Source organism: Tachypleus tridentatus, chromosome 8 (genome assembly GCF_004210375.1).
Source record: "Tachypleus tridentatus isolate NWPU-2018 chromosome 8, ASM421037v1, whole genome shotgun sequence".
In the NCBI taxonomy this organism is placed as follows: domain Eukaryota; kingdom Metazoa; phylum Arthropoda; class Merostomata; order Xiphosura; family Limulidae; genus Tachypleus; species Tachypleus tridentatus.
The window spans coordinates 41,908,965-41,936,909 of NC_134832.1; the positions used below are offsets into that span (position 1 = coordinate 41,908,965).

Sequence of the window (27,945 nt, forward strand, 5' to 3'; positions counted from 1 at the left end):
ATATAAAACAGTTTATGTTGTATGTAATAAGAAGCACATTATATTGACATTAGTGAACTTTCAAACATTATTTCACAGTGCATAAATGTTGCAGCCACCAACGACGATATGTCGGAGCGTAGACGCACCATTAATTTGCTATGAATGTAAAGTTCACTTAGCTTTGATTATAACTGATGAGTATTCGGATAAATACGTGAGACAACTGTAAGATGTTGATCTAACGGAATTCAAGGTGGTCAAAGTCATTTTCTTCCATGGTACGTATTTAAGCAAAAACTAATTTTCAAATTTTGATTAGTATAGGTTTAGAAGAACAGTTTGCGAAATAAAATGAAAAACCAGTTATTGTTTATTCATTCTTTTGAAGAATTGGTAACATATAATGACGTACATGGTGAAGTTTTTAGCACATGGGCGTTCAACACTTGAATTAACCTAAAACTGTAAGAAGAGAAAGGAAAAACTAAACTGAATAAGAAGAACAGTTAAAATTATTAGTATTTAGGATAAGTAGGTCTAAGAAATTATACATGAATATTAGTAATTTAATTCAGTGATTGTATGTTCTGTAAGTCCTCCGATGTCTCAGCGGCAACTCTGGAGGCTTATAACACTAAAACTTTGGTTTCGATACCCGTCTTTGGCAGAACAAAGATAGTCCATTGTGTAGCTTTACGCTTAACGAGAACAAAGAGAAATTCTGTAACTTTTTTTGTTTATATGATCCTATATAATAAGGTGTTTATATGTACTTACACAAAAGGTTTCAATGCGTGCATGTTATTAATTGTAAGACAAATTTGTAAATTTATTATGTAGGTTATTCTTTGCGTTGTTTTTGAAGTGCTCTATCTACTATCTATTCTCACTTGAATAGTTAGATATGATATATAGTTGAATATGACAGATCTGTAAGTTTATTTTGTAAGTCATTCTTTACGTTGTTTTTGAAGTGCTCTATCTACTATCTATTCTCACTTGAATAGTTAGATATGATAGTTGAATATGACAGATCTGTAAGTTTATTTTGTAAGTCATTCTTTACGTTGTTTTTGAGCTGATGTGTCTACTATCTATTCTGACTTAAATGGCTAGATATGATAGATCTGTGTGTGTTTTCTTATAGCAAAGCCACATCAAGCTATCTGCTGAGACCACCGAGGGGAATCGAACCCTCTCATTTTAGCATTGTAAATCCGTAGACTTACCGCTATCCTAGCGGGATACTGATAGATCTGTAAGTTTATTTTGTAAGTTATTCTTTATGTTGTTTTTGAAGTGATGTGTCTACTAATTATACTGATTTGAAATTTTCTGTGGTTTGTCTACTGTAACTAGGCGAATGTCTGGAGGATTAGATTATTTTCTAACCAAGGAGTTGCTTAAGTAAACGTGATTGGTAAATATCAATTTTTCGTCTTACTTTTAATAACATGTCTCAAATTCTTTAATTGCAGTTATTTTCACATGAAATAACATTTTAAAATTATTTATGGGAATGTTAAAAGTTTCTCAGCTACCTTTATGAATATAAAATCAAACTTAATGCACGTGTAAAATATGTATTAAGGTATTAGATTATCATCTTTGAAGTTAGCTGCGGTCATCATACAATTACATTCTATAACAGCAATGCAGTAATTAAAGTGATACACAAAGCATGTTGTTTTAATTAATATAAAAACGTCTTCGATAAAATTATTACTAAGAGACAATTAATTTAAAATTCTTTTTTTTTCTGAAATCCCTTAAAAATGTAACTTTGTAATATAATTACATATGCTAAAGATACAGTTCAGACAGGTAACCAACAAGTGACGTTACCCTAGGCCTAGATAAACAGATTCACACTGCTACAGACGTCCTTGGACGGTCTCAGTACTCAGACATCAAGGGTAGCCTGAACAGGGGATTTAAGATTTAGTATGTCACGCCCAGTTACTGCTCTCTACCATAAATTGCGCAATGCACTTTGATGCCTCGGGTGCGTTATAAGAGTGACGGCCAAATCTTAATGTGCAATGATAGTAGCTCCTGCTCTAGTGTTATATGCACTAGAAAAATATGAATAATTTGAATTATTTCACTGGATGAAATAAATAAGATAAGTATTAATACTTTATGTCAGGTAATATAAAACATGCGTTAAAAATAACCAAGCTTGTGCTTTGTTTTATTAATCGCTCTCTTCTTCTTTCTTTTTTGTTAAGCAAAAAGTGTACAATAGGCTATCTGTGTCATGCCCACTACATTCTTCGCCCTTAAAATCGCCGCTGAACCACTAGGATGCCCGAAGTTCATAAAGTCTGGAATAATTGTCAATCGTTTAAATAACTAACATCTTTCTTTGAAGTTCATCAGACTTGTTTTGAGACAAGATTGTTGTGTTGAAACGCTACCTGTAGAAAAATTACTTTTATGTTTTTAATTAAATATGAAAAATGAAATATATAACTTTTCTTGTTGTAAAGTCTTGCTAGCACTGCTCTGTGAATCATAGGATTCATGGTTCGACAGCTATTGTCACAAAAATGCATTTAACATTCTGTTGGTACGTATAAGATTGTTGGTCAAATTTTAAAATATTTGGTTAAACAGAAGTAGTCCATGACGGTTAACGAATGGATGTAATAGGCCTTTTATGACGAAATAGTTACGCATTGAAAAATAAACCATATTTTTGCAATAAACTATTAGCATGAAGGCTGGGAAAGTTTCATTGTATGTTCTTCTGTCCTGCACACTCTTCTGTTCCAAAAGCGTGGTTTATTTTATTATTTTTGTTTTGCCAATTTAGTTAACAAAACATTTGTGTATTTGCACTATTAGTTATACATTGTCTTCTTTAACTATGTCAAGAGCACGAATGTATCTTTTGAAATGCCAACAATTCAGTAAATTTAATGAAATTAGTGTATCAGGAAACGACATAGGTTAGATTATTATAGCTGTCAACCTTTGCCGAACTTCATTGTGGTTTGTTTTGTTCTTTGTTTTTTTTGTGCATTGTTCATGACCACCTATGTGGGGTTTCATTCCAGTTGCATCCAGCTCAAGGATGCTTTTCTAGGAACATCAGATAAACAGTAAAAAAAAAAATTGAAACAAGTCCAAAAATCCAGACGGCGTTTTAATCTGATACTTCTGTTTGCAGCGTAATTATAGAATTGTACAACAAAATTGCTACAATATAATATAAAAGCGTTTGCTAACAGCAAATAAGGCTATTTCATGATTGCTCTGTGCTATAAAAAACAAACGCGGGGAGTGGTCTAAACAGTCTATAAGTTAGTGCTAATGTCCTGTTCTTAGAATTAATAGATGAATTTTTATAAGAAGTTGGCGCCATCTTGTCATTAGTATTTTAGCCCAGACATCACGCCCTTTATCCGTAAAAATGTCGAGGCACATGATATTCTAAACAAATAGTGGAAATTTCCACTGTGCTTGAAACTCATAAGTTTCATTAGAGACAGTATATGATACAGACGATATTAAATTATCGCCCATAAGGAGTTTGTTGGGTTTTTTTTCATTTTATTATCATAAACTGCATCGTTATGTATCAACTATATGAAATCCTTCTTTGTACCGGAAGAATAATTACATAACATGATGATTATACAAAGAAAAAAGGCTCTTAATTCAAGGACTTGGTGAAAACTTAAACCATTTCCTCGATGGTTCGTTTACGTGTCTTCACGTTTTGAAAAATTTCTCTACATTAGCTTGGTTTGGTTTGTTTTGAATTTTGCGCAAAGCTACACGAGGACTATCTGCGCTAGCCGTCCCTAATTTAGCAGTGGAAAACTAGAGAGAAGACAGCTTGTCATCACTACCCACCGTCAACCCTTGGGCTTCTATTTTACCAACAGATAGTGGGATTGACCATCACATTATAATGCCTTCAGGGCTAAAAGGGGCGAGCATATTTGGTGTGACGGAGATTTGAACCCGCGACCCTTGGAGTTCAAGTCGTGCGCCTTAACCACCTGGCCATGCCGGGCCTACATTATCTTATAGAGCTAACTGACGTTCAGGTCCTGAGAAAAACATCAGGTCACTGACAACATTATAGTTTTTCTTTTTAGAACAACGATGAAAAAGTTCGTTTACATAATAATGAGATGAAAGTGGCCAAATATTTTTGACTAGTGCTTCTCATTAGCCCAAAATCACATAAGAATTTCACTCATTCTAAGGAATTGTACACAAAATCTTTACCTAAGAAAACCCTACAATGAAGCATATCATCTTTATGATAGCATGATGTTATGAAACTGACACCTGGTCAAATTATGACCCCAAAAACCTCTCTTATATTACTGGATTTTGATATAACTTTTTTTTTCTTCTGAAGCTATGATAAATGTTCAAGTTAGTTTTCCAAGAAATATACCTTCACATTTTTACATAACATCATATGACGGTTTAATTAGCTAAATCACTTCATGGTTTTTATATTTTCTCTAACCGCTAAGAATGCAACTTTTTAAGTGTGCAGGTACACTACATGGTTGTTGTAACGCACGACACCAAGTACTACATTACCATAACGTTTCACCTACACGTTGCTTCTCCTGTCTACATTTCGTTTATATGTTGTTCCTCTCCTTTTTCTTTTCTTCCCAGAGCTCCATCTATATCTTGTCTTTCCACCTCCTTTCAGCGTTTCGTCTACATGTTGTTTTACCTTTCCAACGTGTCATTTGTACATTACTTCCCTTGTTAGCATAAACTTAGTTAACACGTTTTTTTTTTTGCCATCCACCTGTTGTTTATCTTATCAACGTTTCGTTGATGTGTTTTTCCTTCTCTCAACCTTTCATCTATACGTTAGTTTCTTCCTAGCGTGTCGTCTGTAGGCGCTTCGCTTTTAAGTTTTCGTTTATATACTACTCCTCTGCTCAACGTTTCTTCTAACCGTTGCTTTATTTTCATCATATTGTCTAAACGTTGCTTCTTCTCTCACACTTTGCTCTTTTTTAGTATGTTGTCTGCACAGTGCTCCTCCTGTTTTTATTGTTAACTTCACATAGGCCTAATAACTAGTAATTAATGCTTTTATTTACAACATACTACAGACTTTTCAATTTAAACTAATTACTTTACGTATTTTGGGTATGGGCATTTCTATTTGTAGTTAACCCTAATACTTCACTTACAGTTTATTCGACCAGGGTGATATTTTAGGAACTTGTTAACTTTCTATTAAAATTGCAGTCTTTTAGGTATAGTTTATAATAACACTATTCATTTTTAGTAAATCGCATAGAAAGATTAAGCATTCATCAGCTAGTCCATCATGTTTGAAAATAAAAAACCAAAAATTGTCCCTTTTAAAAAAACGTTGAACGTTTTTCAATGAGTTTCACCCCACTGTTAACGTCTCCAATTCAACCATTCTGATAAATAAAAAACAACACATAAACCCCAGGAATTCAAGTAATTATTCTAAAACATCACCTCTGTCGAATAATAGCAGTTTGGTCATATTTCTTTTTATAGAACAGCATTAAAATATTTTGGTATAAGGTTTATCAAATGATTAAATGATAAACTGACCATTAAGTTGTAACATGACGCTAATTACAACCCTTGAAGTTACACTAATGACAAACTTTTGGCCATACAAATATAAAATGTCAAACTTTTTATACACTTGGAATGAAAATGCTGCATTTGCTTCACGTGTTTGTTGTTGTTGTTGTTCAGGAAACAACATTCAGCTGCATCCGATTGCTGTAGCTGAGCTAAAACCAACCATCTCAGTTGAAACAACACTTTCTAGGACGTCAAAGAATGGGTGTTGATACCCATTGGAAAACAAAATGTACTTTATTAATACGTTATTAATATATATCGATTTAAGCTCGTGTATATAAATGGAGTTTTTTTTAGAACAAGAGCACCTAATACCAGCAATATTCATTTCATTTAGACGTCGTTCATACATTCAACGTTTTTTTTTCTCTATGCATACCGGTTATCTCAAAAATATTTCAAACAATCATTCAGAAAACACGAAAGCAATAGCTTACAGACAGTAGTTACGTGCCATTTGGCCGGCATGACCAGGTGGGTTAAGGCGTTCGACTCGTAATCTGAGGGTCACAAGTTCGAATCCTCGTTGCACTAAACATGCTCGCCCTTTTTACCGTGGAAGCGTTATAACGTGACAGTCAATCCCACTATTCGTTGGTAAACGAGTAGCCCAAGAGTTGGCGGTGGGTGGTGATGACTAGCTGCCTTCCCTCTAGTCTTACACTGCTAAATTAGGGACGGCTAGCGCGGATAGCTCTCGAATAACTTTGCGCGAAATTTAAAACAAACAAACAAATAAACAGACGTGCCATTTAAAAAAACATTTAGGAAAACAATTAGACGATTAAAATAACTTAAAACTAAAACTGTGTTAAAGCGATGTATAATTTTAAAACATATTAAAAAACAAGCAACGATGATATTAGAAAAGTGTTCTATTCTGTACCATCCGACGACATGGCCCTGACGTGGATCAGTGGTTAATGTTTTGAGCTGCATATTAAAAGGTCTTTGGTTCTCTCTGCTTTACTTCGAAACACGGTATTTACTTTCACCTGTGGATACGTTGTAAGACACATTCAGTCTTGTGCTTTGGTCTGTTGGTTTTGTTTGTAATCAAGCACAAAGCTACACAATAGTCTATATGTGCTCTGCCCACCACGGGTATCGAAACCTGGTTTCTAAGTTGTAATTCGGCAGGCATGTCGCTGTACCACTAGGGTGGGCTGTTCTTTGATTTACAGAAAGTGGCAAAGAACATCTGACGACAGATGCTGCTGGTTGACTGTTTTCCCTCTGGTCAGCATCCCACTGGCACATTGGTCTGTTTGCGTACTTATACTGCTAGGAACAGGGTTTAGATACCCGTCGTGGGCAAAGCACAGATATCCCTTTGTATAGCTTTGTCCTTACTAACCACCAACAACAATCCTTTGATCAGTAGTGAAAAATAAATATTATATATACGACTTTGATTTCTCTGACGTGGCTGTTTAGCTTACCTACACTTCCATTTTCAATTCTTAAATAAAATAACTTGAGAACAATATTAGAGTATTAGAGAAAAGTAACATTTATAACGAACATTTAGATTTGTAAACCTGAGAAGAAAATTACAACAACGACAGCTCAACAATAAAAATGTTCGTCGTTATCACAAAAAGCTTCTAAAAACAAAACACCTCTGGAAGAGAATGGCATTACCGAGGAAGGACAATAAGGGTGATGTTAACCAAAGAAGCGCAACACAAAATATAAACCAACAAAATGTAACGATAACACTAAGTTGGGATGTTTTCTTAGAAAATGCAATATATTTTTAGACAACAAAATTCCAAATAAAAATACCACAGTGCGAAATAGGTATCTTTGTTAGGCAAACGTTCTATTTATAAATATTCTTTAGATAATTAAAACATCTGTAAAGTACCTATAAAGATATTATATTACAATAAAGCAGTGTATTGAAACATTCGTTAAAACACATAAAGATCAGTATATACTGTATTAAAATGGTCCTTTTATTAGAGAAAACAAATTTGGACATTTTTGCTGAAAGGAAAAAAATCAGTTAAGCACTTCAACGACCGTATCAGAGGAATGGTATTCAATATAGTCGCGCACTTTCTTCAAAAATGTTTTAGAAGTTTGCTCGTGTTTAAGAGCAAAGACACACAATGAATTGTCTGCGATATGTCCACAATCGGACCAAATAGCGTTACCGCTGTGCATCCAAGGATCAGTTTTTGAACATAAAAATATAAAGAAAATATTTTATTATTACAAAAAGCTAATAGAAAGAAACGATTATAAATAGTTAACCATCTTAACTAGGCCGCAAAAATTTTCACGTGTATTTCAATGACAAAATTGTTAAAAAATATCAAAAACTATTAAATTAATAGTTGTTCTTCTTTTTTTTTCTGTCAGATAAAAACACAGTCTAGAAGCAGTTGATTTGTATAGCTTACTCTTGTATTTAGTTTGGATGTTTGTTCTATGGTTGATATTTTACCCTTAGATACAACGTTTGTTTTTTTGGAACCCTGGTGTCTAACGTTGTAGATGAAGTATATGTTGTTGTTAATTTCAGACTGTAATTGTAGATATAATTTGAAAAATAGAGGTTACGTCTCCCAGAGGAACAGGTAGCCGTTGTGTAGTTTTGTGTTTAACTTCAAACAGATAGACCAATACGTTATCCTCATTCATCAAACGCTGCAGCTGTATAACTCTACTTTCCTGTCTACTAAAATTAATCCCCCTTCCCCTGCAGTGGCGTAGCCGTAAGGCTAAAGGTTTGTAATGTTAAAAGTAGGAATTTGATATTCGTGATGTGTAGCTTTACGCTTAGTAATAAACAAAGTTAAAACTAATAATCAGGACTTCCAACGACATATTATTAAGACATTAAGGTCACTGTAAGGTACAAGATAATGAGGATTAGGGTAAAATATGGCATCTTCTTCTCCATAACTAGTTTGGGGTCGGCTGGTAATTTTTTGAAGTCAAGAAGTGCTACGTCAGGATGGCTGGCTCTAACGGCAACCATACAAGATATAGAAACATAGGGCATAATAGTAAAGTATCATGGTAATTTGCTTGTTAAGCGCAATGATACACAATGTTCTATCTGTGTGTACCTATGACGGGTATCAAAATCCAGTTTCTAGTGTTTTAAGTCCGTAAACTTACCACTGTGTCACTGGGGGACATCAGGGTAATAATGTGACATGATATTTATTCAGATTGATAGTTGTTAATAAATATTTAACAATTAACGATTCACTCACTCGCAGGAGTGCAGGCTTGTAATGGGTTTACACGTTTGGTACACATCGTAATCTCTTAGTTCCAATGAAACTCCCAGAAACCGTCTCAACGAAGTCTGGAACATCTGCATTTTCCAGATTGTTGCTTAAAACGTATTTGCTACAAATGATTAACCTGACAAGACGACATACACAAATTTTCTATTCACTAAATAGGGGAAAATTAGTGATTTTGAATTTTCGACAAAATAGGAAAACGGCGTCAGAAGGCACGTAATAATATTGTGACAGAACTTTGGCCTCTGTTTTGAAGGTGATTTTAATAATCCTACTCAGCTGTTTCAGAGTACATGAACTATTCGCAACCAGCAATAATTTAGACTTACTTCGAATAATTCTCAATTTTATTGATTTATCTTATTTTATCTTCCTACTAATTCGTTTGTTGTGTTTTACTTTGAAAGAGATTTCATACGCGAATTTGTAAATTTATTCGAAAACCTAAGCCTTCTCATTTTCAAAAAATAAAGGTCTGATTTACGATTTAAAAAAAAATTAATATCTTTAATTCAGACTTAAGCCAGTATTAAATTTATATGCTGTATGTATCAGTGCATTTGAACGTTAATCGTTCAAGAGTCCAAAAGGTATATTGTTTCTAAAACTTGCTCTAACAATGGTAAATATTTCCACAGACGTTAAGAATAGACGCTAAACTTTTCCACTGGCTGAAACATCCAACCAGAGCGTGCGTAGAGTCTTACTCACTTTTTGAACTCAAGTAAGTATACCAGGTAACGCGTCCACCGGTTTCCGGAAGTACAAAACTTTGTACTAGCTAAACTAGTAAATTAGAATAATAAAAAATAGACTTGTTAAACAACAAGCCATTTAAGGAAACAGTAACAGAAAAAAATATGTTAATAATGACATGGTGAGAATAACCATATTTCTTATTTGTCAGATCCCACTTTGTGTTTAAACACAAAAGTCACAAAACTGGTTATCTCTATTTCCATCCTCTCGGGGTGAACCACCATTTCTTTTGTGTTATAAGCTCTTAAACGTACCGGTGAACTTCGAGAGGATATTGAAGATACTATATACATGTTTAATTTTACAAAATCTCATTTGATACGAGTTCAACAATTTACCAAAACAGTATTAAACAGACAATGCAGATGAAAAAAAACAACATTAAAATCCAACTTCTTAGTTGTTTTGTCCATGTGTCTTATTTACAAAAGTTCCTGGAGATACTTCGGCTACGTATACCGTTTACACAAGTTCTTAGAGCGATTTCGGCTACGTGCCTCTTTTACACGAGTTTCTGGAGTGACTTTGGCGGCGTGCCTAGTTTACACGAGTTATTGGAGTCACTTCGGCTGTGTGCCTTGTTCACACGAGCTCCTGGCATAATTTCGGTAACGTGCATTGTTTGCACGAGTTCTTGGAGTAACTTCGGCAACGTGCCTTATTTACACTAGCACCTTCCATTACTTCAACTGCATTTCATTGCTTACACGAGTTCCTGGAGTCACTTTGACTATATCCCTTTCCTACCCGAGTTCCTGGAGTCACTTTGACTATATCCCTTTCCTACACGAGTTCCTGGAGTCACTTTGACTATGCCCCTTTCTTACACGAGTTCGTGAAGTTATTTCGACAATGTGCTTTGTTTACATTAGCACCTGCCATCACTTCGACTACCTTCCATTGTTTACACGAGTTCCTGGAGTGACGTTGGATACGTACCTTGTTTACCAGTTCATGTTATTTCTTTGCCTAAATATCTTGTTTACATTATTTTCTAGTTACTTTGGATGCATGCTTTTTTTCTTCAGTTATCTAGGAGTTGTATTCTTAAAATTAACTATCTGAAATGGGAACTTTTACATTCTACTCACAACAGCGCATCTTTTCTAAATTGTGAGGAATAATCTTTCAAAACATTTTATATTTCATTCTCATTTCCACATGCATTTGGGTGAGAGGTAAATGACGAAAAACTAAGGCTTATCTCTCCTGGAACATGGGCTACAACACTACGATAGGTCAAAATTTTTCATGTTTGATGACAATAGTATAGCTTGTCTATGACTGTCTGATAATAAAAATAAGTAAAAACAGACATACACAGATTATACTTTTTGTTTGAGAACAATGTTGACGCTGGTTCACAGTTTTGTTCACTAGGTCTTGAAGCCAACAAAGTATTTGATTGTTTGTTTCGAATTTCACGCAAAGTTGCAAGAGGGCTATCTGCGCTAGCCGTCCCTAATTTGGTAGTGTAAGACTAGAGGAGAGGCAGCTAGTCATCACCACCTAACCACCTGGCCATGTCGGTCTTATCCACAAAGTAAGACAGTGTTTAGTATAGATAAGAAAACTAATATGCGGCATACTTCATTTCAAAGAGCAGGTGTGCTTTATGGAATGTTATTCACGTTAGTGCTGTGGCGACAACACAATGAGAATATTATTACCCATAAAAACAAGACGACAATGTTGCAAGTATGGGACGAGTGAGGCCTGGCATGGCATAGCACATCTGATATCCAAAATAAAGGAAGATTCGAGGACCCAGTTTGTTTCGAGAAGTCAAGAGATTTGTTGCAAGTAGAATAGTGGAGTAAAAGAGACAAAAGACAGTCACAAATGTACATTCAAAACAAACGCAGCTGATGAACAAGAGACTGGAAAAAATGATCGATCGTGTAGGTGGTTCAACTGTTGCCTCGTTGTGTTTATTAAAGTTGAGTGAAAATATGCGAAATAATGTGAATGTTTTTAAATCAAAGATAATAAAACCAACTTTATTTGCCTAAATATGGAATTAGAATAAATTTTATAAGATAATATACTGGGTATTTAGCTAGAAATAAATAAGTACAAAGGATTAGTAGTTTGAACACTAGCGAGGTAAAACAAAGAGGTGGTTAGGATTTCAGAGCCAAATCTTGCTGGAGGATAAGTCTGCAAAGAATAGTCATGGCTCTTCTAAGACAAACGAAGCTGACTGGAAATGTTAAAATAACTTACTCTCTCTATATACCTGAACTTACTCTATCTGTATAGCTGAACAATCAGATAATTGAATCATAAGCATCCACAAATATCGCTTGTTCACGTTATGGTCGTAAAGCAAGCCTACACAAGATTTAAGTAGGACACAATACATCTATCCCATGAAACAGTAGATAATTCTCATGACTGGAGATTGCTACAGAGCCTGACACCAAGGGCTGAATAAACAGCTCACCTCGATTTGGTATATGTTCAGAAGTAAAGTTTTGAGAAAAATTTTAATTTTTGTAAGTATGGGACACATAGTACAAGAGGATGGGATGCTTGGTATTTATGTAGTGTGCAATAACAGTTTTGTTAGCCTGCGTATACTGTTTTATTGGTTGTTTTCTATATCAGCCTGATAACAAAGTTCAATAACCCTTCCACCAAACTCGTATATTTCGCTCATTTTCCCTTGGAAAGTACTTTGCATATTTTCCTGGCGATTTTCACACCCAAGTGTCTTCAATACGCTTGTACACATAATTTTGTGTTAATTTTTTAAAGGTTCTTGTCTCACTGTACCTCTCAACATCTATCTAAGTTCTCGGCTCCTCTTTTTTCCTTTTGTACTTCAATTTTTATTAAGCTTTTCTTTATATTTGCATTTCTCGTCTTGTGTCTTTCTTTGTTTTATTTTCAGTAACGTTTTGCTCCTGTATTTAACAATATTTTCGTCATTGTGAACAGAATTACAAATTGCTTAAAATTTCAGATAATACTTCTCCAATCCGGGATTAATTTTTAATTGTCATTTGCACCAATTACTCTAAATTGATTTTCTGTTGATACATAGTTCACGTACACCACCATCTATTGAAAAAAAAGTTAAGTTTTAATAATTTGTTTCTAATATCACAACTTAAGTTGCTGATATTTCACTATTTTCAAGTATTAAAATTATAAGTTAATTTTTAAAGAATAGTATTTCAGTCCCCCCCCACTAGTACAGCGGTAAGTTTACGGATTTACAACGCTAAAATCAAGGATTCGATTCTCCTCAGTGGGCTCAGCAGATAGTCCGACGTGGCTTTACTATAAGAAAAACAAACAAGCATTTGAGTCATATCTTGTTACTTTGAGAAGCGCAGACTCTCCTGTGACCATTTTAGTTTGTAAATGATGTTCTGCTTGTTTTTATTATTATTTGTGTTTCATGAAATGAAAATATCGTTTAATTTGTTTGTACGGGAATTGAATCTGAACGTGGTCCCTGAATTACAAATCTGTACCAATCGGTGATGGTGCTAGGTGTGAGATATAAAGCCTGTTCCCCTTCTCAAAAAATTTAATCTATACTCGCGGCTCTTCCATAGGTCAACATTGTGCGAACGCACCGTCTGTACTATAATACGGTCCCACTGAACTCTAACGTTTCACACATTTTAAATCAATATGATTAACGGAAATTGTATTTGCAATATTATGTGTTATTTCAATTCATAAAATGTGTTGTATCGCAGTAGTTTTAAAAGGGGCAGCCTAAGTATTGTACGAACAGGCCAAGTTTGAAATTGCGCCAAAAAAAAGTTAGAAAGACGTTTAGTTTTTGACAGTCCATCTCCTCCAAATTTCAGCCTCTTTTTTTTTCAAAACTGCACATGAAAACACTATAATACAAAGTAATATTTCCTGTTTAAATATATCTGAGAAGTTTAGTATCCAACTTAAAATACAATTAAATAATCAGTTGCGTAGATCATGGGGGTGGGGAAACCCCCCTCATTTTAGGTGGGGGTATGGTGCATACAACCATCCTCCCTACAGTTTGGTCTGTTGAGTTGTTTTATTGCATCACAGGCCTACAAATTGTGTTTGTTATTATGATTTTCGTGTTCTTGCCGATCGAATTACATAATTAGGCCTAAATGTAGGCTTTTTCAGTACCCGAAATGAACATCTTTAATATAGGCGTGCTTCTAAGCTTTTCGATCTAAGCGATAGTTCGTAAGTATCAGTCAGAAGGCCTAAGTATACATTCAAGGCTTGCAAGCACCATCACAGAATCTACCTACGTCTTGTACATAGTGTAAGATTAAGTAAAATTTTCATCACAACAGATTGAACAGAACATGAAATTCGAAAATATTACTCCCGAGCGTAAACTCCTGTGATCTAGATCTGGCAGGCCATTTGTAGCTTGTAGCTGCATCAATCTTATGTGTAAATTGTGCGGTTTTTCTGCGCCATTTGTTCTTATGCATATCTAGCCAGTTTTATTGTCGTACGCCTTACTCTCCTTAGCTGCCGAAGGCGCTGACCTTAATGTCCGTTTAGTGTACAGTTAACGACAGGTTCGTGTCGCTCGGATCCAGATGCGCCCTACATCACCCCCCTCCGGTCCCTTTAGTCTGGGCCTCGATTTTACAACAGGGCTTATTAGATCTATGTTTGTGGCCTTCAATAATCCATGAAATTTCAGATTATCACCGCCCTCTAATAAAGTGCTGGTGCTTTATGGTAAAAGAACAATATATTCTTTTATCATAGATAGTAAAAATATTGCATTTTCTTGTATAATTAGAACACAAAAGGAGGGATTTCAACGGCCTGAAGCCTCTACTTGAATTGTATTGTTAGTTTTTGTTTAGGTGTTTTTATTTAACATACGTGCTTATAGACATTATATCACAACGTGTTTGCCTTTTGATGAGCTTTAACAGGAATATAATATATTTGTGATTGTTTAAGTATTTTTCAAGAAACTTGCAATTACTTGTGTTGTAACTAGCACACATTATTGTCCCAGTGATGCCCAGGCGGTCAGTCGGCTCGGTAGTCATTGTGAGGTTCGCGCGTTTGACTAAAATACGTTGTACAGTTCAGTCCTACTTCCATTCTGTTCTATCTTCATTCGTTATACGTTAGAGTTTCTCAATAAAGACTGTATTTTAGCCTGTTGAGTCATCTAGGAAACAGATTCCAATTATGACAAGCAAGCGTCTGAAACTTTCCGATATTAGACAGTTCTACAAGCCCGTTACTAGTACTACAAGTGACAATGCAGATGCAGATAATCCAACAGCCTCAAGCAAAGGAATAGAAACTTGCCATACAGAGGAAATACCATGTGCATCAGAGGACGAGTCTGAAAACGCTTGTGCAACTATTGCACATCATAAACCACCAGATAGTTGTGAAATAAGTTTGTGCAGTAATGAAAAATCTGACACTTTACAGATACAGTGTGGAAAGCCATATCATCCAGATGCACAATTAATACCACGAGAGAAAGCAAAATCTCAAAATATCAACTTCCAAGGCAAGTGGTTTGATGAGTTCCCATCGCTGTACTTCGACAATCAGACTCAAAAAGTCATATGCTTTCACTGTGTCAAAGCGGAAAATAGAGGCTTTTTTTACAGGGACATTGGAGAGGACAGTGGAGTATACCTTCATATCCACCGGTTTTTGCAACTGGAAAAAGGCAAAACAGAAATTCAACGAACACCAAGATTCGCTCAGCACAGATTCGCTATATCTCCAGAAGGTTCACTTGATGTAACTCCAGTGACTGTCCAGATACATGATGGAAAAAAGAAGCAGCAGGAAGAATGCAAAAGAAGTCTAGCCAAAATATTCAGAAGTTTACGTTTCTTACTGCGTCAAGGTTTAGCATTAAGTAGAAATACTGATACAGAGGGGAATTTCCTGCAGTTAGTGAAGCTCCTGGAAGAGGAAAATCCTGAGTTGACGGTCTACTTGTCAAAGAAAACCACATTCACATCATTCCAGGCTCAGAATGAAATAATGGAGATGTTCAGCCACCAAATACTGAGGAACGTAGCACACGAAGTGCAGCAAAGTAAAGTCTTTGCATTAATGGTTGATGGCACTCAAGATGTTACAGGTGCCGAACAGGAAGCAATATGTGTATGATACATGGATGAGAACCTTGACGTCCATGAGACATTTCTTGGTTTGTACATTGTTTCCAATACAACTGGTGAAACAATATCCTCGACTTGATGTACTGACTAGACTCAATTTACCACTGTCAGGTTTAAGAGCACAAACTTATGATGTAGCCGCTAACATGAGTGGTGCGTACAGTGGATGCCAGGCAAAAATAAAAGAGAAGTAACCGTCAGCTTTGCTTTTTCACTGCGGAGCACACAAGGCTAATTTAATAATTCAACATGCAGTTGAAGCTTGTGAATGTGTTCGAGATTCTATCCAATGGGTACATGAACTTGGTGTCTTGCTTCAGAGGTCAGGCAAATACAATACAATCTTTGAAAATATTGTATCGTCAGACAATTATGTGCTATATTGTATTGATGTGTAATTTTCAAGAGTTCGCAAGACATTTTAATTATTTTTATCAAACAACATGAATAGTTTTTCAGCAGATATAAACTTATCAAGTATAATTACCAATTTTATTAATATTTTAAAACGTAATTCATGCAATTAAAGTTATTAGTAACCTTGTCAAGTATAATGGCCATCTTTTATACTGTGCAATGTGCAGGAATAAATTCATGTGGCAGTTAAATTGTGACACATTTGTTTTTATTCTATTAACATTTTGAAAACGGTTCACAACACCTCACTTATACAAACCTACATGGAAACCTTGAAGTATCGTGACAACAAGATTACTCTGTGACTGCATGTTTACAGCTTTCAGGTTCATGTAATCAGAGATTACCAACTTGCAAATTGAACAGTCCATATAAGTGGTTGCAAAAAACATCCCCCATATCGAGTGTAAAAAATCTACGCCCCTGTAAATAATAAATGATTTTATAAAAAATGTATATTTATTGGTTGTATCAGACTGTTCACCTCAAAGAATCTGATTCATTTTCTAAAACATATCACTTCACATATTTTGTTCAAACTTATGATCTTCGGGTATCTTACATGCGCGAGACTTGGAAATACACACGTGGTAGGATATAAAAACAACACTAACTGTTATTTAATTGGATCACTACAGATACGGTTATATATATATAAAAAACATCACAAATTATTTACAGGTATAACACTACAGTTCTGTTCATATTTTTGTTTTGAATTTCACGCAAAGTTACACAAGAGCTATCCGCCCTAGCCGTCCCTAATTTAGCAGTTTAAGACTATAGGGAAGGCAGCTACTCATCACCACCCACCGTCAGTTCATGGGTTACTATTTTACCAACGAATAGTGGAAGTGATCGTCACATTACAACGCCTCCATGAATATGAGGGCGAGCATGTTTGGTGTGACGGGGATTCAAACCCGCAACCCTCAGATTACGAGTCGAGCACCTAACTGCCTGGCCATGCCGGGCCTGTTCTGTTCATGATAGTAAGGTATCAAATTGTACACATTCTGTAAGTGTTATCTTTAGAATAGAAAAATGTTTACCTAAATAGCAAAAAATAATAAATTAATGTTAGGTTTTATGAGTTGAAAATTAGTTACTTTGTCTGCACACTTAAACACGAAATACACAGAGCTGTAATCTAATTATATATTTAACTTCAATAACCAGTACTTGTATAAGTGTAATATAATCGTAAAACCACCCACTTTATGCTCGGCATGGCCAGGTGGTTAAGACACTCGAATCGTAATCCAAGGTTCGCGGGTGAGAATCCTCGTTCCACCAAACATGCTTGTCCTTTTATCCCTGAAGGCTTTATAAAGTAATGGTCAATCCCACTATGCGTTGAGCTAAAAAGTAGCTCAAGAGTTGGCGGTGGGTAGTGATGACTAGTTGCCTTTCCTGTAGTCATACACTGCTACATTAAGGATGCCTGGCGCAGATAGCCCTCGTGTAGCTTTACGTGAAATTCAAAACAAACCAACCAACTATTTTAATGTATACACTTTAATAGTGTATCGAAAAAGTAATGAAATTCAGTTTGTAGAAGCTTGGGTACTAGTCAAGAAGACCCTTTTTCTGAAGAACGAAAACAAATAAAAATGTTTAAAAAATTGCATCGTTTGGCTGAGGTAAAAGACTGTCCCTAAAGAATGTGAAATTTCATTTTTGGATCGATTGCACAATTTAATTATTATTTTCATTCTACAACAACAAAAACATAATACGCAGTTCAAATCTACATCACGTTGAAGCACTTAGATATATTCCTTCATCATAAACAAAAGTTTTTTTTAAAGACATTCTTAGAATAACACCTCCTACAAACAAACATGAAACTCCACCTACGCCACTTGGCGGCGGTTATTGCAGGTAGCGCCAATAAAAAACAAGAAATAGAGAAAAATTTTGGCCACAAAACAAATTAAACAGTTCGCTCCATGTCTTTTCAGTTTGAGTATCTCTTAGTTTTTTATCCTTTTATTTTAAGATTTTGCAAACGGCTGAGACAAAAGTGTCTGCTTATTAACCGTGATTTAGGCTTAGTTCCAAGATTTGCTGAAACATCATCACGTGTAAAACACGATGTAATCTGACGATGACTGTGCCAATCATCTGATATGAACTCATAGCATCAGTGCTAAAAGCTTGTTTTTGGCTTTTTCTATAAGAACAATAACCTTCCTTGCTGACTCAGTCAGGTGACTACGGTGTAATATAGAATAATTTTATGTCAGTTGAAATGAAATATACACATGGCTGTTGAGAAATTTATATGCAAAAACGGCTCGTTTCGGTTGAGAAAATATTTTACATGGAAGAGCGAACAACGTTTCGACCTTCTTCGGTCTTCGTCAGGTTCACAAAGAAAGAGGTAACTGACCGGAAGCTGACCACATGTTTGAAAGGGGTTGTGTAACTGAGTGTCGGAATGTAGAGGGCGGTATTAGATGTTTGAATATATAATTTTATTTATTTTATTATATTAATATAGGTATAAAGGCAACACAACATAACCATAGAAAACACTCAAATACTAAATAAAGAAACAAACATAAACAAACGCAAAATTAAAGAAGCCTTACTTATACAACAACTTAAACCCAAAATAAACCAGTATGAAGGAACGCCTTTATACCTATATTAATATAATAAAATAAATAAAATTATATATTCAAACATCTAATACCGCCCTCTACATTCCGACACTCAGTTACACAACCCCTTTCAAACATGTGGTCAGCTTCCGGTCAGTTACCTCTTTCTTTGTGAACCTGACGATGACCGAAGAAGGTCGAAACGTTGTTCGCTCTTCTATGTAAAATATTTTCTCAACCCAAACGAGCCGTTTTTGCATATAAATTTCTCAACAAGTGGGTTTCTCGACATCACATGGCTGTTGAATTGTGCTATACTTAGAGAAAAATAAATTTTGTTATTTCGATCACTTAAAAGCCCCTTTCTTTGAGGTCATCGAACAACGAGTTTTTTGTTTTTTTTAAGCTTCGATATTTGGGTTTTGCCGAATTAATCTTTTACCATAGCCCTCTAGTGGCTCAGTGGTAAATCTGATAGTTTATAACGTTAAAATTCGGGGCTTTTGTATCTGTGATCTGCCCCTGAAGAAGGAAGATCCAACTTTCGGAAGCGCTCGAGTTTTAGGGTTTTTATTCATTTCCAACAACAATAAAAAACTACGTTTATCAAGCGTTGTAAAACAAGTCTTTTTTGTTTGGAGGGATATTAGGGGAGGCTGTGGATTGTCTGTGGTACACATAAGTTAAAAGAGCCAGTAAAAACAAAGAAATCCTATTTTGTTCCTATTAAATTGGTCTTGTAAACACATTTATAATCCAATATAAAGTAGAGCATTGTTGCATGTTAACACGTAATAAGATATTACAATTATGTTGTTTATAGTGAAGTCCTATAAGACCTTGCGTTCCATTTCTTTTAGCGTCAAAATCCTTTTGTTTTTTATCCTAATAACTCTCAGCAAGCAAGCTGTGAAATCAGGTGTGTGTGTTCTTTGTTGTTGACATTTTTTATGGCACAAAAAAGGGGCAGCTTAGGGACATAAGGTAAGGAAGACAGACGCTTGAACCAGGCTACCCACCTCCTGTGCACGTCACAAGTGCTGGTATAACGTTTTGGTTTATAGAAATAACGCAAGTATTATTTTTGGGGGTGGTGAGGTGGCCAAAACATTCCTATTTAGGGCCCTCACTGGACAAGCACTGCACCTGCGCTCATGATTATACGAGGAATTTTGTATTCTATGTTGGGTCGGCCCGGCATGGCCTAGCGCGTAAGGCGTGTGACTCGTAATCCGAGGGTCGCGGGTTCGCGCCCGCGTCGCGCCAAACATGCTCGCCCTCCCAGCCGTGGGGGCGTTATAATGTGACGGTCAATCCAACTATTCGTTGGTAAAAGAGTAGCCTAAGAGTTGGCGGTGGGTGGTGATGACTAGCTGCCTTCCCTCTAGTCTTACACTGCTAAATTAGGGACGGCTAGCACAGATAGCCCTCGAGTAGCTTTGTGCGAAATTCCAAAAGAAACAATCTATGTTGGATAACAACATTGTTCATGGCCTTGGTGGGACAGCAATCAGTTTACCTACTGTAACTCTAAAATCCAAAGTTCAGTTTCTCGCGGTGAACACAATGCAGATAGCCCATTCCTATAAGAATTCAGCAATCCTATTAAAAATGTCCATTAATAATTATTATTATGTTATATTTATTATTATTACAAGCATTCTAACTCTCGTGGATCTGAATGGACAAAAGCAAATGACAGTAATCGTTGAAGACTACTGAGGTCACAGCACCGATGCTAACGTAGTACTTTGTTTATTTTGTTTTCGGATAGTTGCGCCAAGATATTCAATGAATAGTTACACTAGATATCATTAAATTCGAAATGATAGACTAGAGAGAAGGCAGCTAGTCATTACCACCCACCGCCAACTACTGGGATATTCTAATCGAAAAGTTGGAGTTTACTGTCATCCTTATAATGTATTCACAACCACAAAGTACGAAACATCTTGTTCTTACTGTTTTGAGCTAACAGGACACTGACACAGTACATGCAGTTCTACACTCCAGAACACTAATCAACGGATCACGCTCTTGCCAACAAAGGTTCCCATCTCTTAAAACAAGTATTGTCTAAATATTTACTTATGTTATTTCCTCACAGTGGCACAACGGTATGTCTGCAGACTCAGAGCACTAGAATCCAGGTTACGATACGCATGATGGGCAGAACAGAGATAGTCCATGTTAAATTTTCGTTATAAAGTTAGTAAGTAGCCTTAATGAAGCTAAAACGGGGATTATTATCAGGAGATTAAATGTCATTTTTTTTTCTAACTTCATTGACAATATGTCCAAGTCTCTCCAGAAAGCACTACACACTCTGGACGACCAAATGTTATTCAAACATATTATATAATATGTTAGTGATAATTCTATTGGTCTTAGTTTTGTTTCTATTGGTTTTTTTTGTCTGTAAAAAGTGTTAAGTACATTACACAGTTTCTCCCCGATATAGTATAAAGTTATTTCAGTTTTTAACTGCATTTGATGTCTAAAATCATTTACAGCTTTTGGTCGTGCACAAGGCTTACTAAGTTAACACTAGTTTAATATTCCCATTTTTATACACTTCTCTGATATGATCCCTTTTCACAGTTTCATTTTCTGGAGAAATTTGAAGTTTTGTATTTATTGGCCAAATTGCTATATAAAGCTGTATGCCGCCGTTTCTTTTTTGAACTACTGCCCAGAAGGAAAGCGGGAAGTTACAGTATCTTACCACTTACCATCCACGCAAAAAAAATTGACTGTCACCCTTATAATACATCCAGAACTTAAAGTGCGGAGAGTGTTAAGTGGTTCGCGAACCCGTCGGCTCGACCGACTAGGTCAACTGGCGACCCAATTTGAAATTGAAGAAAGATTTTTGACATTTAGGCTGTACTGAAACACATGTGATCAATAGTAATGCTAATTTAAAGTCATTAGATTACTCCATAAAAGTTTTATGTTCTAAAAGGTACAACGAACCGATGTTTAACTCTGGTTGCTGTGGAGTATGTGGATGAGAACTGTGACACAATTCCCTGGACTGAATACCAGACTAACGCGGATTAACCCCTTTCTATTAGTTGTACCCATTTTAGAATTGAACAGACTGAAACAATGGACACAACGACTAGCACGTTTAGAACCCGCAACGTTTCGATTGCGAATACAAAAACACAATCCGCCACGCACCATACCTGTCCCTCTGAGTTGTTTGTTATGCCGTTGTTATTTCGTTTTGTGACGTATTACTTGTGCTTAATGTTTTATCAACCATTTTTGTCTTTTGTATTTACACATTTCGTTCCAAGAAGGACATTTCAACTTTTTGCCGTAAATATCCTTAAATTATACTTACACGTACCGAGTCGTTTGAGAATGTTCATTGTAAACTTGACATGAGTGACTTAAAATGTGCGTGTTGTACACATCTTCACCTGAAGAATCGTCTTTTGTCATCTGCAAATACATTACATGATTTCAATACACTTGATTTCCAACCATAATATTTGTAAGAAAAGTCGTTACTTAAAAATTTGTTAACGGTTTTACCTAGTTCATATTCCTGTTTCTGATTGTGTAAACTTTAACATGTAACTTGAGTCCACGCATTACAAATTTAAAATATAAACAATTTTCGTCATACTGTTAGAAGATCCAAATTAAATATGTAACATTCCTGATCAGTGTGTATACATGTCAAATATCGGAATGCGAGCGAGTAATCAAGTTTGTTTAAAGTCAACATTATAACTTTAATTTTTGTGGTAATGTTTACGACATAAACATTATATAAAGTGAAAATATTTTAAAGAAGTAAGTGATCTCACAAGTGAAGGAATGGCGGATATTTCTTTTGAAACGACCCTGTATCTCAGTGCTTACGACATGCAGCCACTCACTAGTAGCCTTTCATGGAATGTTAACATTCGCCACCGCAGCCCTACACTTGTACTGGTTTCCAAAGAAAAATGAGTGACTTGCAGTTAGTCGGAGGCACTGGGCGACATATATGGTCGTATGCAGAATACGCATGCGTCAGAAACATTCGTCATACATACATGCTTCATAATATGGCTCTAAAAAAATCACCAAGCTAAGGGTATCAAAAATGGCATTTTTTTTTCCAGGATAATCTAACTTATATGAAATTGGTTATAAAGTAATCACAATATATGCTATTTTATATACCTTTAATAGTTATTTTTAGAGAAAAGCCCAATTATGCAGCTGTTTGACTTATAGCAGTTAGTGTTAAAGTGGTCAGGTCAGTTTGTGTGTGGAAGCCCTGTTCAGCTGTGATGTATCAGGTCAACCAGTGATTTTAAGTAAAACAATTACTGATGCATTTAATTTGACATTCATTTACAAACTTCCGTTTTAAAACGAATATATAAATAAATAAAAGTGAGAAACAGTTATTACGGTGTATAAAACCTTTCATTTTAAGCTGGCGAAGCGCGAGTCAAGTCGGTTATATTCATCACAAGACACTAACTTCTTTGTTCGATGCCTTAGAGTGTCTTCCCTTTCTTTTGGGGTATGAACAACGTAATGATAAAACCATATAATAAGCCTAATAGTGTTTTCTCAGTAGAAATATAACACGGGTTTAAAAATTAGAAGTGGATACATGTACCCAAGGCCACGTTCTTCTGACACTATTACCCCCCATTGGCACAGCGGCATGTCTACAGATTCACACCATTAAAAACCGGGTTTCGATATCCGTGGTGGGCAGAGCACAGATAGCCCTTTATGTAGCTTTGTGCTTAATTCCAAGTAACTAACCTAACACTATTAATTATTAATCAAGACAAATTTTGTTTTGTTATGCAGTGCTTGCTGATACCACGACTTTTAAAGAGACTGTAATATGACTTCAGAAGATTGAGTCAACTTATCACTTTATACTGCCTATCTGTTCGTAATAACCTCTATTTATTTTTATCTGTTCACAGTCAGTCAAAAGCACAAAATATTAGCTAGTATATATAATATGATGAGTAACATGTCGGTCACGCACACGATCTCGCCTTCCTCGTGTGGATGTGTGCAAACAAATCTGTTTATAAGCAATGCATATGTTACCTTCACCAGATGTTTGATCTCAAACGAAATGCATATAGATATGTGCTGCGTAGTGTACTGTACTTCAAGAGCATGACCTTGTTTAATAAACTGCTGATAGCATAGAAATATATATTCCTAAACAACAGCTACAATACGACAAACAATTAGTGATTCGAGCATAGTTATTACTATGTGTGAGATTGCTATCTTATTATTATTTTGTACGACACAAAGTTAGTATGGAGTCATCCTATAGTGAAATACAATAAGATGATTTTTTATTGTAAGTAAATATCAAAACTGTTTATTTTCACAGTTCATACTGCAATCGTATCACAGAGTAGTAATCAGTTGTTTTAGTCTTTTTTTTCGTGAGGTAAAATATCTTTCGTCGTGTGTGAATTGTTAAATTAGGGAAATTGTTGTTAGATGGCAAAATGAAATATGTACTTGAAGTATCGCATTAGTTTGAAAACTTCAAACAACTCACATCTGATTCAATCTTTTCCCAAAATTCTGGGATCGATCTCCGTAAGGACACGACACGTAGCCATGTATGCAACTTTGTGCTAAAGTAAATACTCTAAACAGCTAGTTTTATGTGATTATTTCTCTTTTTTCTAGAAGTCTAAGCTTACGGTATTTATTTTCTTTATATAAAACTAAGTTGCTGTCTTATGAAGGGACTGAGTGTGATTTCGATACAACGTGCTTGAATGTTATTCCGAGTATTCCATGTTTGTGACCCAGTGTTATAAAAACAGGATCTTTGCTTTAGTTTCATGGGTGTACTGTTGCGATGAAATCCCATAATCAATTAACCAAAAGCTGGTAATGGGTTCTTTTGAATAGTTGCCTTCTATTTAGTCTATCAGCTCAGATTTAGGGATGGCTATGGGCAGTTAACTCTTATGTAGCATTGTGCGACAGTTAACTCTTATGTAGTATTGTGCGAAATTCTAAACAATTTTTAAACATGATATTTCATTTTATGGAAAATCAAACAAAAAACTTTAAAAATCGCTATGTAATCACAGAGCCGAGGAATAATAAATAGCTGAGAGAGTTTCACTAGAAGCTTTTTATATTTCAAGTCATGGACACAATAAATATTTAATAGTAAAGTATTAATGGAGAACAAATAATTACTTTAACTTCCAGTAGGGTAATTTGTATCACGTTAACTTTTGACGATCTATCCAAAATATTTACACGTCTTTATATCGTTAGCTCGAACTGAGAGAGGGAACTTGTCTATGCTGATGTAAAGCTTTTCGATATTTGAACCTTTGCCATTAAAAAAAAAAAAAAAATAGCCGTTATTGATTATTTATAATTCAGTTCTTTTTTTTTTTTCCAAAGCTACACGGGGAACTACCCGAGCTTAATTCATCGCGTAATATTGGTTTAATAACGAATCTCTGAGTCGACCAAACAAAGTGAAAAATGTTTGGCAACAAATTAAGGTCCACACGAGATCCGTAAATCCGGAGAAGATGGAATAAAATATAGGGATCTGAAAGGCTTAATCTAAAGAGTTTTTGGCTTCGGGTTTTTATATGGACATAGTGGTATTAGTGGTTTTCTATCTACCCAAATTAGCTTCATTAAACGGCTTACATTCTTGTAATTGATATCTCGTCATGGTCCATCACTGTGTGTTTCACTGGTAGCACTACAATCATTTTGCTACTTTATACTTGTAAGTAGGCATCAGTAGCACATGTATTCAGAAATACGTGTAAATCTGACAGAACATCCTTTGGCCGATCTTACAGTTTTTCTGTAGATACCGTATTACAATAACATCATGACCTCAGACAAAATGTAGATAGAAAATTTTCTATCTACTGGAAAATAAAATCACCGTATTTCTTCCAGTTTTTTAAGCTTTTGTATTGAAAACACTGCTAAACTTCATATAAGACACATTTTGTAAGATAATTGAGAAAATTTCTGATGTGGGCGTTGTACAGTGGAATTATTAAAATACATAATCTGTTTGACTCAGAGGTCCATTGTTAACTTATGATTTAATATAAACTTTACTTTCACTCATATATACAATAAAACACCATAATATTGAGCTCTGTTTTTCTTTTTTTACTTTTACCAGTCAAAGGTCACTCCTCAAAATGTAATTACACAGATAATTTTATTGTCATTTCTGTGATTCTTAGAGTGATCTTTGAAGTCATGAAACTGGTAGAAAATAATACGGGAGGTAAAAAATAGAAGAGTGAAACTTGTACTTGTTCTTATACAATCTAAGGAACAAGAGAAAATACAAAGAACAAGATATGATTTAGCTTCAGCTCTTTATTTCCAGTGATAGATAATAATAAGTATATGTTGTATTTATAGTTATAAATTTGTATAATTTACTCCGAATAACTTACTACGGGATTTTAATCCAGTGTAGAATTCTCTTAAGTTAGAATAGGCAATGGCCACTGAGTATGTACGGGATTGTGCTATATAAGCATACCATATGCTTTCTGTCTGTTTATAAGTATTTAGGAATTTTTGAAAATGTATTATTTATGTTAACTTTCTGTCAGCTCAAACCATTTATTATTTTATCTTATTTACCTAAGATAGTAGATTTCGTCTTTTCGAGAGAAAGATAGCTATAAAGTCGCATGCAGTATTTGAAATTAGATAGCTGCCTTTTCCATTGGTAGTCAGATTATCTATGGAGGTTATGAGGTCCTTTATCTTTGATCTGGAATGACCGGTCACATGGGTATCGCTAGTCGCTCTGTGTAAACCTAATGTTACCGATTGATGTGAGTAATGTAATGTTTCTTCACTCTGACCGAGTTAGCTTAAAACAACTTAAGAGAAAGAAGAGACATCAGATCCAAGTTAGGTACACTCTCACTATAATAAATATTTTTTATTGGGATTTTTAATTTGTGATAATCCTCTCTTTATTTACCAGAAAATGCATAACCATTTCACACTAAATATTTTGATGAATCTTCTTTTGTTCTATTTGTTTGTAGTTAGGCACAAAGCTACACAATTGGCTGCACGGGCTGTACCCATCACAGGTATTGAAAGCCAGTCTTTAGTGATATAATCCTTCAGATTTACTGCTGAGCCACTAGAAGATTCTTTGTTATACTGCTGACCTATCTTGTCACTCTTAGAGGAAGTTTTTATTTGCTTGATGTAGAATGAAGCCACATTAGACTATCTGCTGTGCCCACCATGGGGAATTAAACACTGTATTGTAGTGTTGTAAATCCGTAGACCTATGGTAACGTCAGTGCTATATGAACATACCACAGATTGATGACTTTATGGAATGACCTTTAACTACACACGAATTAATAACATACTTCATTATAACAGACCAATGACGTTATTAAATGATCATTCAATTATATATGGCTTAAAAAGATCATTCAATGATCATCGTGTAGGCGGAAAAATGACGCTAAGCAATGACTATTAATCATGGCTTAAAGCTGTCATTTAACGACTAGGTGGTTTATGGACTAGTGACGTTTTGCAATGGTTACTGATCACTTAAAAATTCATGATGTAATGCCACTACCAATGGATTTTTGTAGTTTAATGATGTTAGTTGAAGTTCATTTATTTATTTCTGTATTTTCAGATACAATATTTATAGGAAAGAGCCAGCAATTAATTTGACCTTTCGCATGCAGCCACTTGTGTCGTCGAGCAAGATTAAGATATAATCTCGTCCTCTGCACTGATGATCAGAAAGCATGAGATAGTACGTTTCATTTATGAATAAAATATTTTTAAAATTAAGAAACAATTATTTAGGTGAGTAAAATAATTATATGTATAAAGTGATATTTGGAAGTTTAATATTTACATGGCTTTCTTGTATAGAGATGGTGTTCTTTTGGCTTTCTTGTATATAGATAGTGTACTTTTGGCTTTCTTGTATAGAGATGATGTACTTTTGGCTTTCTTGTATGGAGATGGTGTACTTTTGGCTATCTTGTATATAGATGGTGTACTTTTGTTTTTATTCTATACATTAAACCAGTACATTATTTGAATGTATTATGTTGTGTCAATAAATAAAAA

At 35.1% G+C, this 27,945-nt stretch overlaps 1 long non-coding RNA gene across 1 annotated transcript; it reads left to right on the forward strand.

The window, feature by feature from the left end:
• Positions 1-121: 121 nt before the first annotated feature.
• On the forward strand, positions 122-27,945 carry LOC143222265 (uncharacterized). The gene is made up of 3 exons (XR_013012137.1): positions 122-260; positions 1,130-1,240; positions 27,500-27,945. It is a non-coding gene; the product is annotated as an uncharacterized LOC143222265 (long non-coding RNA).